Source organism: Micropterus salmoides, unplaced genomic scaffold (genome assembly GCF_014851395.1).
Source record: "Micropterus salmoides isolate LMB-PRFRI ecotype aquatic unplaced genomic scaffold, ASM1485139v1 Ms_hic_scaffold_745, whole genome shotgun sequence".
Classification (NCBI taxonomy): Eukaryota; Metazoa; Chordata; class Actinopteri; order Centrarchiformes; family Centrarchidae; genus Micropterus; species Micropterus salmoides.
The window spans coordinates 20872-30242 of record NW_024044510.1 but is presented as its reverse complement, the minus strand read 5'-3'; the positions used below and the strand labels follow the sequence as shown (position 1 = coordinate 30242).

The following is a 9371-nucleotide window of genomic DNA, read 5'->3' as shown; positions in this document are numbered from 1 at the left end:
GTCTGCCAATCATAAAGTGCAAATCTCGCTGCCTTCTTCGAGGCTTCAGCTGGCCGCCCCCTCGACTGGCGCCTTTTTCGGGCCGGCGTCCGGCAGAGCGACGAACCTCTGCGTTTGGGTCAGTATTTGGTTTTACACAAGGCAGGAGAAGGGTGCACCGCCCCCGGAGGCACTGCAATACCGGGTCGATGCGTGGAGTGGACGGAGCAAGCCCCTCGTCTCAGCTCCCGGTGCTAAAAATCCATTTAATATGTTGCCCCTTATAGGGGACATATCAGATATTAAACTGATAAGAACAGATACTACACTTGATCTTAGCCAAAAGGCCGAGAAGCGATAACCCCGCTGGTTGCTTCCAGCGCCCACCTCCCGGAGCAGTTCCCCCTGCCGTGGCGCAGTGGTTTCAACTGCGCATAACAACGGCTGAGTCTCAGCACCTCTCCGAGCGCGCCTCGTCGCACCGCTCAACCTTGCCGGGGGCGGCGTTTTATTTCCTTTTCACAAACGCACGAGGCTCGGCCACACGGCAGAGCCTGCCAAAATAGTTTTAACTCATTGGCGTCCTCTCCACGGAAGTCTTTAGTAAAAGGCGAAAGACTTGTACGTTATGAAGAGAAACCCGAGTAAGTACGGGCCCCTCCTCCAGAGCCGCCGACGAGCCTAGTCGTCCCGGCCACTACCCTCACGGTAAGCCTCACTCTGCCTCTCGAGTCCCAAGTACCAGGCCACGCCCGTTCCCCTACCCCTCCCAGGTCATGGCAGGCTCTATCCAATCGGGCTGCGGAGAGACGAAGGCCTGGCTTTTGGACAGAGGCTACCGAACGACTCGGGCTCTTGTAGCCTCTCGATGACGAGTGAGAGAAAGGGAGGGGAAATGTGGCCGATCGCTTCTCGGCCTTTTGGCCAAGACTGCAATGGCCTCCTCTTCTGGTTAAAACCTTTGCCGGTTTGGGGCTTCGTTTTGTGTCACCAGCTTTTCTGGGAGGAGATTCACCTCATTCCTTGTGAATAAAATTTCAACTTTGCCGTAGCTGAAAAACTTTTGCAACAAGGAATTCATTGGTCCCGAGGACTGCCTACCTGTCCTCTGCCGGACTGCCACCTTGACCAGACCAAAGACGAGAAGGTAAGTGTGTTTTATTCACCGATTTAGCAGTTGTAGCAGGTTTTCTTGCTTCATTTGAGGTGTTTAGTTTCTTGTATCCTTTCTACGCTGCGGTTCCTCCACCGTGTTGGCCAACCGTGCCGGGCCTACGGAGGCGCCGCAGTGTCCCCTCCCCACCTTCTGAGAGGCTCTATCCAATCGGAGAAATGAAGGCCTGGCTTTTGGACACAGGCTACCGAGCATCCGAAATACTCGGGCTCTCGATGACGAGTGGGAGAAAGGGAGGGGAAGTGCAGGGCACATTTAACAGCCATGCCGGTCCCAAATATCCCTCGTCGTCTGCCAATCATAAAGTGCAAATCTCGCTGCCTTCTTCGAGGCTTCAGCTGGCCGCCCCCTCGACTGGCGCCTTTTTCGGGCCGGCGTCCGGCAGAGCGACGAACCTCTGCGTTTGGGTCAGTATTTTGGTTTTACACAAGGCAGGAGAAGGGTGCACCGCCCCCGGAGGCACTGCAATACCGGGTCGATGCGTGGAGTGGACGGAGCAAGCCCCTCGTCTCAGCTCCCGGTGCTAAAAATCCATTTAATATGTTGCCCCCTTATAGGGGACATATCAGATATTAAACTGATAAGAACAGATACTACACTTGATCTTAGCCAAAAGGCCGAGAAGCGATAACCCCGCTGGTTGCTTCCAGCGCCCACCTCCCGGAGCAGTTCTCCCCTGCCGTGGCGCAGTGGTTTCAACTGCGCATAACAACGGCTGAGTCTCAGCACCTCCGAGCGCGCCTCGTCGCACCGCTCAACCTTGCCGGGGGCGGCGTTTTATTTCCTTTTCACAAACGCACGAGGCTCGGCCACACGGCAGAGCCTGCCAAAAATAGTTTTAACTCATTGGCGTCCCTCTCCACGGAAGTCTTTAGTAAAAGGCGAAAGACTTGTACGTTATGAAGAGAAACCCGAGTAAGTACGGGCCCCTCCTCCAGAGCCGCCGACGAGCCTAGTCGTCCCGGCCACTACCCTCACGGTAAGCCTCACTCTGCCTCTCGAGTCCCAAGTACCAGGCCACGCCCGTTCCCCTACCCCTCCCCAGGTCATGGCAGGCTCTATCCAATCGGGCTGCGGAGAGACGAAGGCCTGGCTTTTGGACAGAGGCTACCGAACGACTCGGGCTCTTGTAGCCTCTCGATGACGAGTGAGAGAAAGGGAGGGGAAATGTGGCCGATCGCTTCTCGGCCTTTTGGCCAAGACTGCAATGGCCTCCTTTTCTGGTTAAAACCTTTGCCGGTTTGGGGCTTCGTTTTGTGTCACCAGCTTTTCTGGGAGGAGATTCACCTCATTCCTTGTGAATAAAATTTCAACTTTGCCGTAGCTGAAAAACTTTGCAACAAGGAATTCATTGGTCCCGAGGACTGCCTACCTGTCCTCTGCCGGACTGCCACCTTGACCAGACCAAAGACGAGAAGGTAAGTGTGTTTTATTCACCGATTTAGCAGTTGTAGCAGGTTTTCTTGCTTCATTTGAGGTGTTTTAGTTTCTTGTATCCTTTCTACGCTGCGGTTCCTCCACCGTGTTGGCCAACCGTGCCGGGCCTACGGAGGCGCCGCAGTGTCCCCTCCCCACCTTCTGAGAGGCTCTATCCAATCGGAGAAATGAAGGCCTGGCTTTTGGACACAGGCTACCGAGCATCCGAAATACTCGGGCTCTCGATGACGAGTGGGAGAAAGGGAGGGGAAGTGCAGGGCACATTTAACAGCCATGCCGGTCCCAAATATCCCCTCGTCGTCTGCCAATCATAAAGTGCAAATCTCGCTGCCTTCTTCGAGGCTTCAGCTGGCCGCCCCCCTCGACTGGCGCCTTTTTCGGGCCGGCGTCCGGCAGAGCGACGAACCTCTGCGTTTGGGTCAGTATTTTGGTTTTACACAAGGCAGGAGAAGGGTGCACCGCCCCCGGAGGCACTGCAATACCGGGTCGATGCGTGGAGTGGACGGAGCAAGCCCTCGTCTCAGCTCCGGTGCTAAAAATCCAATATGTTGCCCCCTTATAGGGGACATATCAGATATTAAACTGATAAGAACAGATACTACACTTGATCTTAGCCAAAAGGCCGAGAAGCGAACCCCCGCTGGTTGCTTCCAGCGCCCACCTCCCGGAGCAGTTCTCCCCCTGCCGTGGCGCAGTGGTTTCAACTGCGCATAACAACGGCTGAGTCTCAGCACCTCCTCCCGAGCGCGCCTCGTCGCACCGCTCAACCTTGCCGGGGGCGGCGTTTTATTTCCTTTTCACAAACGCACGAGGCTCGGCCACACGGCAGAGCCTGCCAAAAATAGTTTTAACTCATTGGCGTCCCTCTCCACGGAAGTCTTTAGTAAAAGGCGAAAGACTTGTACGTTATGAAGAGAAACCCGAGTAAGTACGGGCCCCTCCTCCAGAGCCGCCGACGAGCCTAGTCGTCCCGGCCACTACCCTCACGGTAAGCCTCACTCTGCCTCTCGAGTCCCAAGTACCAGGCCACGCCCGTTCCCCTACCCTCCCAGGTCATGGCAGGCTCTATCCAATCGGGCTGCGGAGAGACGAAGGCCTGGCTTTTGGACAGAGGCTACCGAACGACTCGGGCTCTTGTAGCCTCTCGATGACGAGTGAGAGAAAGGGAGGGGAAATGTGGCCGATCGCTTCTCGGCCTTTTGGCCAAGACTGCAATGGCCTCCTCTTTCTGGTTAAAACCTTTGCCGGTTTGGGGCTTCGTTTGTGTCACCAGCTTTTCTGGGAGGAGATTCACCTCATTCCTTGTGAATAAAATTTCAACTTTGCCGTAGCTGAAAAACTTTTGCAACAAGGAATTCATTGGTCCCGAGGACTGCCTACCTGTCCTCTGCCGGACTGCCACCTTGACCAGACCAAAGACGAGAAGGTAAGTGTGTTTATTCACCGATTTAGCAGTTGTAGCAGGTTTCTTGCTTCATTTGAGGTGTTTAGTTTCTTGTATCCTTTCTACGCTGCGGTTCCTCCACCGTGTTGGCCAACCGTGCCGGGCCTACGGAGGCGCCGCAGTGTCCCCTCCCCACCTTCTGAGAGGCTCTATCCAATCGGAGAAATGAAGGCCTGGCTTTTGGACACAGGCTACCGAGCATCCGAAATACTCGGGCTCTCGATGACGAGGGGAGAAAGGGAGGGGAAGTGCAGGGCACATTTAACAGCCATGCCGGTCCCAAATATCCCCTCGTCGTCTGCCAATCATAAAGTGCAAATCTCGCTGCCTTCTTCGAGGCTTCAGCTGGCCGCCCCCCTCGACTGGCGCCTTTTCGGGCCGGCGTCCGGCAGAGCGACGAACCTCTGCGTTTGGGTCAGTATTTTGGTTTTACACAAGGCAGGAGAAGGGTGCACCGCCCCCGGAGGCACTGCAATAGGGTCGATGCGTGGAGTGGACGGAGCAAGCCCCTCGTCTCAGCTCCCGGTGCTAAAAATCCATTTAATATGTTGCCCCTTATAGGGGACATATCAGATATTAAACTGATAAGAACAGATACTACACTTGATCTTAGCCAAAAGGCCGAGAAGCGATAACCCCGCTGGTTGCTTCCAGCGCCCACCTCCCGGAGCAGTTCTCCCCCTGCCGTGGCGCAGTGGTTTCAACTGCGCATAACAACGGCTGAGTCTCAGCACCTCCTCCCGAGCGCGCCTCGTCGCACCGCTCAACCGGGGGCGGCGTTTTATTTCCTTTTCACAAACGCACGAGGCTCGGCCACACGGCAGAGCCTGCCAAAAATAGTTTTAACTCATTGGCGTCCCCTCCACGGAAGTCTTTAGTAAAAGGCGAAAGACTTGTACGTTATGAAGAGAAACCCGAGTAAGTACGGGCCCCTCCTCCAGAGCCGCCGACGAGCCTAGTCGTCCCGGCCACTACCCTCACGGTAAGCCTCACTCTGCCTCTCGAGTCCCAAGTACCAGGCCACGCCCGTTCCCCTACCCCTCCCCAGGTCATGGCAGGCTCTATCCAATCGGGCTGCGGAGAGACGAAGGCCTGGCTTTTGGACAGAGGCTACCGAACGACTCGGGCTCTTGTAGCCTCTCGATGACGAGTGAGAGAAAGGGAGGGGAAATGTGGCCGATCGCTTCTCGGCCTTTTGGCCAAGACTGCAATGGCCTCTTTCTGGTTAAAACCTTTGCCGGTTTGGGGCTTCGTTTTGTGTCACCAGCTTTTCTGGGAGGAGATTCACCTCATTCCTTGTGAATAAAATTTCAACTTTGCCGTAGCTGAAAAACTTTTGCAACAAGGAATTCATTGGTCCCGAGGACTGCCTACCTGTCCTCTGCCGGACTGCCACCTTGACCAGACCAAAGACGAGAAGGTAAGTGTGTTTTATTCACCGATTTAGCAGTTGTAGCAGGTTTTCTTGCTTCATTTGAGGTGTTTTAGTTTCTTGTATCCTTTCTACGCTGCGGTTCCTCCACCGTGTTGGCCAACCGTGCCGGGCCTACGGAGGCGCCGCAGTGTCCCCTCCCCACCTTCTGAGAGGCTCTATCCAATCGGAGAAATGAAGGCCTGGCTTTTGGACACAGGCTACCGAGCATCCGAAATACTCGGGCTCTCGATGACGAGTGGGAGAAAGGGAGGGGAAGTGCAGGGCACATTTAACAGCCATGCCGGTCCCAAATATCCCCTCGTCGTCTGCCAATCATAAAGTGCAAATCTCGCTGCCTTCTTCGAGGCTTCAGCTGGCCGCCCCCCCTCGACTGGCGCCTTTTTCGGGCCGGCGTCCGGCAGAGCGACGAACCTCTGCGTTTGGGTCAGTATTTTGGTTTTACACAAGGCAGGAGAAGGGTGCACCGCCCCCGGAGGCACTGCAATACCGGGTCGATGCGTGGAGTGGACGGAGCAAGCCCCTCGTCTCAGCTCCCGGTGCTAAAAATCCATTTAATATGTTGCCCCCTTATAGGGGACATATCAGATATTAAACTGATAAGAACAGATACTACACTTGATCTTAGCCAAAAGGCCGAGAAGCGATAACCCCCGCTGGTTGCTTCCAGCGCCCACCTCCCGGAGCAGTTCTCCCCTGCCGTGGCGCAGTGGTTTCAACTGCGCATAACAACGGCTGAGTCTCAGCACCTCCTCCCGAGCGCGCCTCGTCGCACCGCTCAACCTTGCCGGGGGCGGCGTTTTATTTCCTTTTCACAAACGCACGAGGCTCGGCCACACGGCAGAGCCTGCCAAAAATAGTTTTAACTCATTGGCGTCCCTCTCCACGGAAGTCTTTAGTAAAAGGCGAAAGACTTGTACGTTATGAAGAGAAACCCGAGTAAGTACGGGCCCCTCCTCCAGAGCCGCCGACGAGCCTAGTCGTCCCGGCCACTACCCTCACGGTAAGCCTCACTCTGCCTCTCGAGTCCCAAGTACCAGGCCACGCCCGTTCCCCTACCCCTCCCCAGGTCATGGCAGGCTCTATCCAATCGGGCTGCGGAGAGACGAAGGCCTGGCTTTTGGACAGAGGCTACCGAACGACTCGGGCTCTTGTAGCCTCTCGATGACGAGTGAGAGAAAGGGAGGGGAAATGTGGCCGATCGCTTCTCGGCCTTTTGGCCAAGACTGCAATGGCCTCCTCTTTCTGGTTAAAACCTTTGCCGGTTTGGGGCTTCGTTTTGTGTCACCAGCTTTTCTGGGAGGAGATTCACCTCATTCCTTGTGAATAAAATTTCAACTTTGCCGTAGCTGAAAAACTTTTGCAACAAGGAATTCATTGGTCCCGAGGACTGCCTACCTGTCCTCTGCCGGACTGCCACCTTGACCAGACCAAAGACGAGAAGGTAAGTGTGTTTATTCACCGATTTAGCAGTTGTAGCAGGTTTTCTTGCTTCATTTGAGGTGTTTTAGTTTTGTATCCTTTCTACGCTGCGGTTCCTCCACCGTGTTGGCCAACCGTGCCGGGCCTACGGAGGCGCCGCAGTGTCCCCTCCCCACCTTCTGAGAGGCTCTATCCAATCGGAGAAATGAAGGCCTGGCTTTTGGACACAGGCTACCGAGCATCCGAAATACTCGGGCTCTCGATGACGAGTGGGAGAAAGGGAGGGGAAGTGCAGGGCACATTTAACAGCCATGCCGGTCCCAAATATCCCCTCGTCGTCTGCCAATCATAAAGTGCAAATCTCGCTGCCTTCTTCGAGGCTTCAGCTGGCCGCCCCCCCTCGACTGGCGCCTTTTTCGGGCCGGCGTCCGGCAGAGCGACGAACCTCTGCGTTTGGGTCAGTATTTTGGTTTTACACAAGGCAGGAGAAGGGTGCACCGCCCCCGGAGGCACTGCAATACCGGGTCGATGCGTGGAGTGGACGGAGCAAGCCCCTCGTCTCAGCTCCCGGTGCTAAAAATCCATTTAATATGTTGCCCCTTATAGGGGACATATCAGATATTAAACTGATAAGAACAGATACTACACTTGATCTTAGCCAAAAGGCCGAGAAGCGATAACCCCCGCTGGTTGCTTCCAGCGCCCACCTCCCGGAGCAGTTCTCCCCTGCCGTGGCGCAGTGGTTTCAACTGCGCATAACAACGGCTGAGTCTCAGCACCTCCTCCCGAGCGCGCCTCGTCGCACCGCTCAACCTTGCCGGGGGCGGCGTTTTATTTCCTTTTCACAAACGCACGAGGCTCGGCCACACGGCAGAGCCTGCCAAAAATAGTTTTAACTCATTGGCGTCCCTCTCCACGGAAGTCTTTAGTAAAAGGCGAAGACTTGTACGTTATGAAGAGAACCCGAGTAAGTACGGGCCCCTCCTCCAGAGCCGCCGACGAGCCTAGTCGTCCCGGCCACTACCCTCACGGTAAGCCTCACTCTGCCTCTCGAGTCCCAAGTACCAGGCCACGCCCGTTCCCCTACCCCTCCCCAGGTCATGGCAGGCTCTATCCAATCGCTGCGAGAGACGAAGGCCTGGCTTTTGGACAGAGGCTACCGAACGACTCGGGCTCTTGTAGCCTCTCGATGACGAGTGAGAGAAAGGGAGGGGAAATGTGGCCGATCGCTTCTCGGCCTTTTGGCCAAGACTGCAATGGCCTCCTCTTTCTGGTTAAAACCTTTGCCGTTTGGGGCTTCGTTTTGTGTCACCAGCTTTTCTGGGAGGAGATTCACCTCATTCCTTGTGAATAAAATTTCAACTTTGCCGTAGCTGAAAAACTTTTGCAACAAGGAATTCATTGGTCCCGAGGACTGCCTACCTGTCCTCTGCCGGACTGCCACCTTGACCAGACCAAAGACGAAGTAAGTGTTTTTATTCACCGATTTAGCAGTTGTAGCAGGTTTTCTTGCTTCATTTGAGGTGTTTTAGTTTCTTGTATCCTTTCTACGCTGCGGTTCCTCCACCGTGTTGGCCAACCGTGCCGGGCCTACGGAGGCGCCGCAGTGTCCCCTCCCCACCTTCTGAGAGGCTCTATCCAATCGGAGAAATGAAGGCCTGGCTTTTGGACACAGGCTACCGAGCATCCGAAATACTCGGGCTCTCGATGACGAGTGGGAGAAAGGGAGGGGAAGTGCAGGGCACATTTAACAGCCATGCCGGTCCCAAATATCCCCTCGTCGTCTGCCAATCATAAAGTGCAAATCTCGCTGCCTTCTTCGAGGCTTCAGCTGGCCGCCCCCCCTCGACTGGCGCCTTTTTCGGGCCGGCGTCCGGCAGAGCGACGAACCTCTGCGTTTGGGTCAGTATTTTGGTTTTACACAAGGCAGAGAAGGGTGCACCGCCCCCGGAGGCACTGCATACCGGGTCGATGCGTGGAGTGGACGGAGCAAGCCCCTCGTCTCAGCTCCCGGTGCTAAAAATCCATTTAATATGTTGCCCCCTTATAGGGGACATATCAGATATTAAACTGATAAGAACAGATACTACACTTGATCTTAGCCAAAAGGCCGAGAAGCGATAACCCCCGCTGGTTGCTTCCAGCGCCCACCTCCCGGAGCAGTTCTCCCCCTGCCGTGGCGCAGTGGTTTCAACTGCGCATAACAACGGCTGAGTCTCAGCACCTCCTCCCGAGCGCGCCTCGTCGCACCGCTCAACCTTGCCGGGGGCGGCGTTTTATTTCCTTTTCACAAACGCACGAGGCTCGGCCACACGGCAGAGCCTGCCAAAATAGTTTTAACTCATTGGCGTCCCTCTCCACGGAAGTCTTTAGTAAAAGGCGAAAGACTTGTACGTTATGAAGAGAAACCCGAGTAAGTACGGGCCCCTCCTCCAGAGCCCGCGACGAGCCTAGTCGTCCCGGCCACTACCCTCACGGTAAGC

The 9371-nt window shown here is 55.4% G+C and overlaps 14 non-coding genes across 14 annotated transcripts; all 14 read right to left on the bottom strand.

Moving 5' to 3' along the window:
* Positions 1-147: 147 nt before the first annotated feature.
* LOC119892878 lies at positions 148-338 on the bottom strand. Its single transcript, XR_005442663.1, has one exon. It is a non-coding gene; the product is annotated as a U2 spliceosomal RNA (small nuclear RNA).
* A 175-nt stretch (positions 339-513) lies between these two features.
* LOC119892905 lies at positions 514-627 on the bottom strand. The gene has a single exon (XR_005442687.1). It is a non-coding gene; the product is annotated as a U5 spliceosomal RNA (small nuclear RNA).
* A 963-nt stretch (positions 628-1590) lies between these two features.
* LOC119892876 lies at positions 1591-1782 on the bottom strand. The gene has a single exon (XR_005442661.1). It is a non-coding gene; the product is annotated as a U2 spliceosomal RNA (small nuclear RNA).
* A 177-nt stretch (positions 1783-1959) lies between these two features.
* On the bottom strand, positions 1960-2072 carry LOC119892899. The gene has a single exon (XR_005442681.1). It is a non-coding gene; the product is annotated as a U5 spliceosomal RNA (small nuclear RNA).
* A 966-nt stretch (positions 2073-3038) lies between these two features.
* Positions 3039-3224, bottom strand: LOC119892882. The gene has a single exon (XR_005442666.1). It is a non-coding gene; the product is annotated as a U2 spliceosomal RNA (small nuclear RNA).
* A 181-nt stretch (positions 3225-3405) lies between these two features.
* LOC119892898 lies at positions 3406-3518 on the bottom strand. The gene has a single exon (XR_005442680.1). It is a non-coding gene; the product is annotated as a U5 spliceosomal RNA (small nuclear RNA).
* Positions 3519-4478: 960 nt separating this feature from the next.
* On the bottom strand, positions 4479-4667 carry LOC119892884. The gene has a single exon (XR_005442668.1). It is a non-coding gene; the product is annotated as a U2 spliceosomal RNA (small nuclear RNA).
* Positions 4668-4844: 177 nt separating this feature from the next.
* Positions 4845-4956, bottom strand: LOC119892903. The gene has a single exon (XR_005442685.1). It is a non-coding gene; the product is annotated as a U5 spliceosomal RNA (small nuclear RNA).
* Positions 4957-5922: 966 nt separating this feature from the next.
* LOC119892875 lies at positions 5923-6114 on the bottom strand. The gene has a single exon (XR_005442660.1). It is a non-coding gene; the product is annotated as a U2 spliceosomal RNA (small nuclear RNA).
* A 182-nt stretch (positions 6115-6296) lies between these two features.
* On the bottom strand, positions 6297-6409 carry LOC119892897. Its single transcript, XR_005442679.1, has one exon. It is a non-coding gene; the product is annotated as a U5 spliceosomal RNA (small nuclear RNA).
* Positions 6410-7375: 966 nt separating this feature from the next.
* Positions 7376-7566, bottom strand: LOC119892877. Its single transcript, XR_005442662.1, has one exon. It is a non-coding gene; the product is annotated as a U2 spliceosomal RNA (small nuclear RNA).
* A 182-nt stretch (positions 7567-7748) lies between these two features.
* On the bottom strand, positions 7749-7859 carry LOC119892906. The gene has a single exon (XR_005442688.1). It is a non-coding gene; the product is annotated as a U5 spliceosomal RNA (small nuclear RNA).
* Positions 7860-8819: 960 nt separating this feature from the next.
* Positions 8820-9010, bottom strand: LOC119892879. Its single transcript, XR_005442664.1, has one exon. It is a non-coding gene; the product is annotated as a U2 spliceosomal RNA (small nuclear RNA).
* Positions 9011-9190: 180 nt separating this feature from the next.
* Positions 9191-9305, bottom strand: LOC119892902. Its single transcript, XR_005442684.1, has one exon. It is a non-coding gene; the product is annotated as a U5 spliceosomal RNA (small nuclear RNA).
* Between the last annotated feature and the right edge of the window lie 66 nt (positions 9306-9371).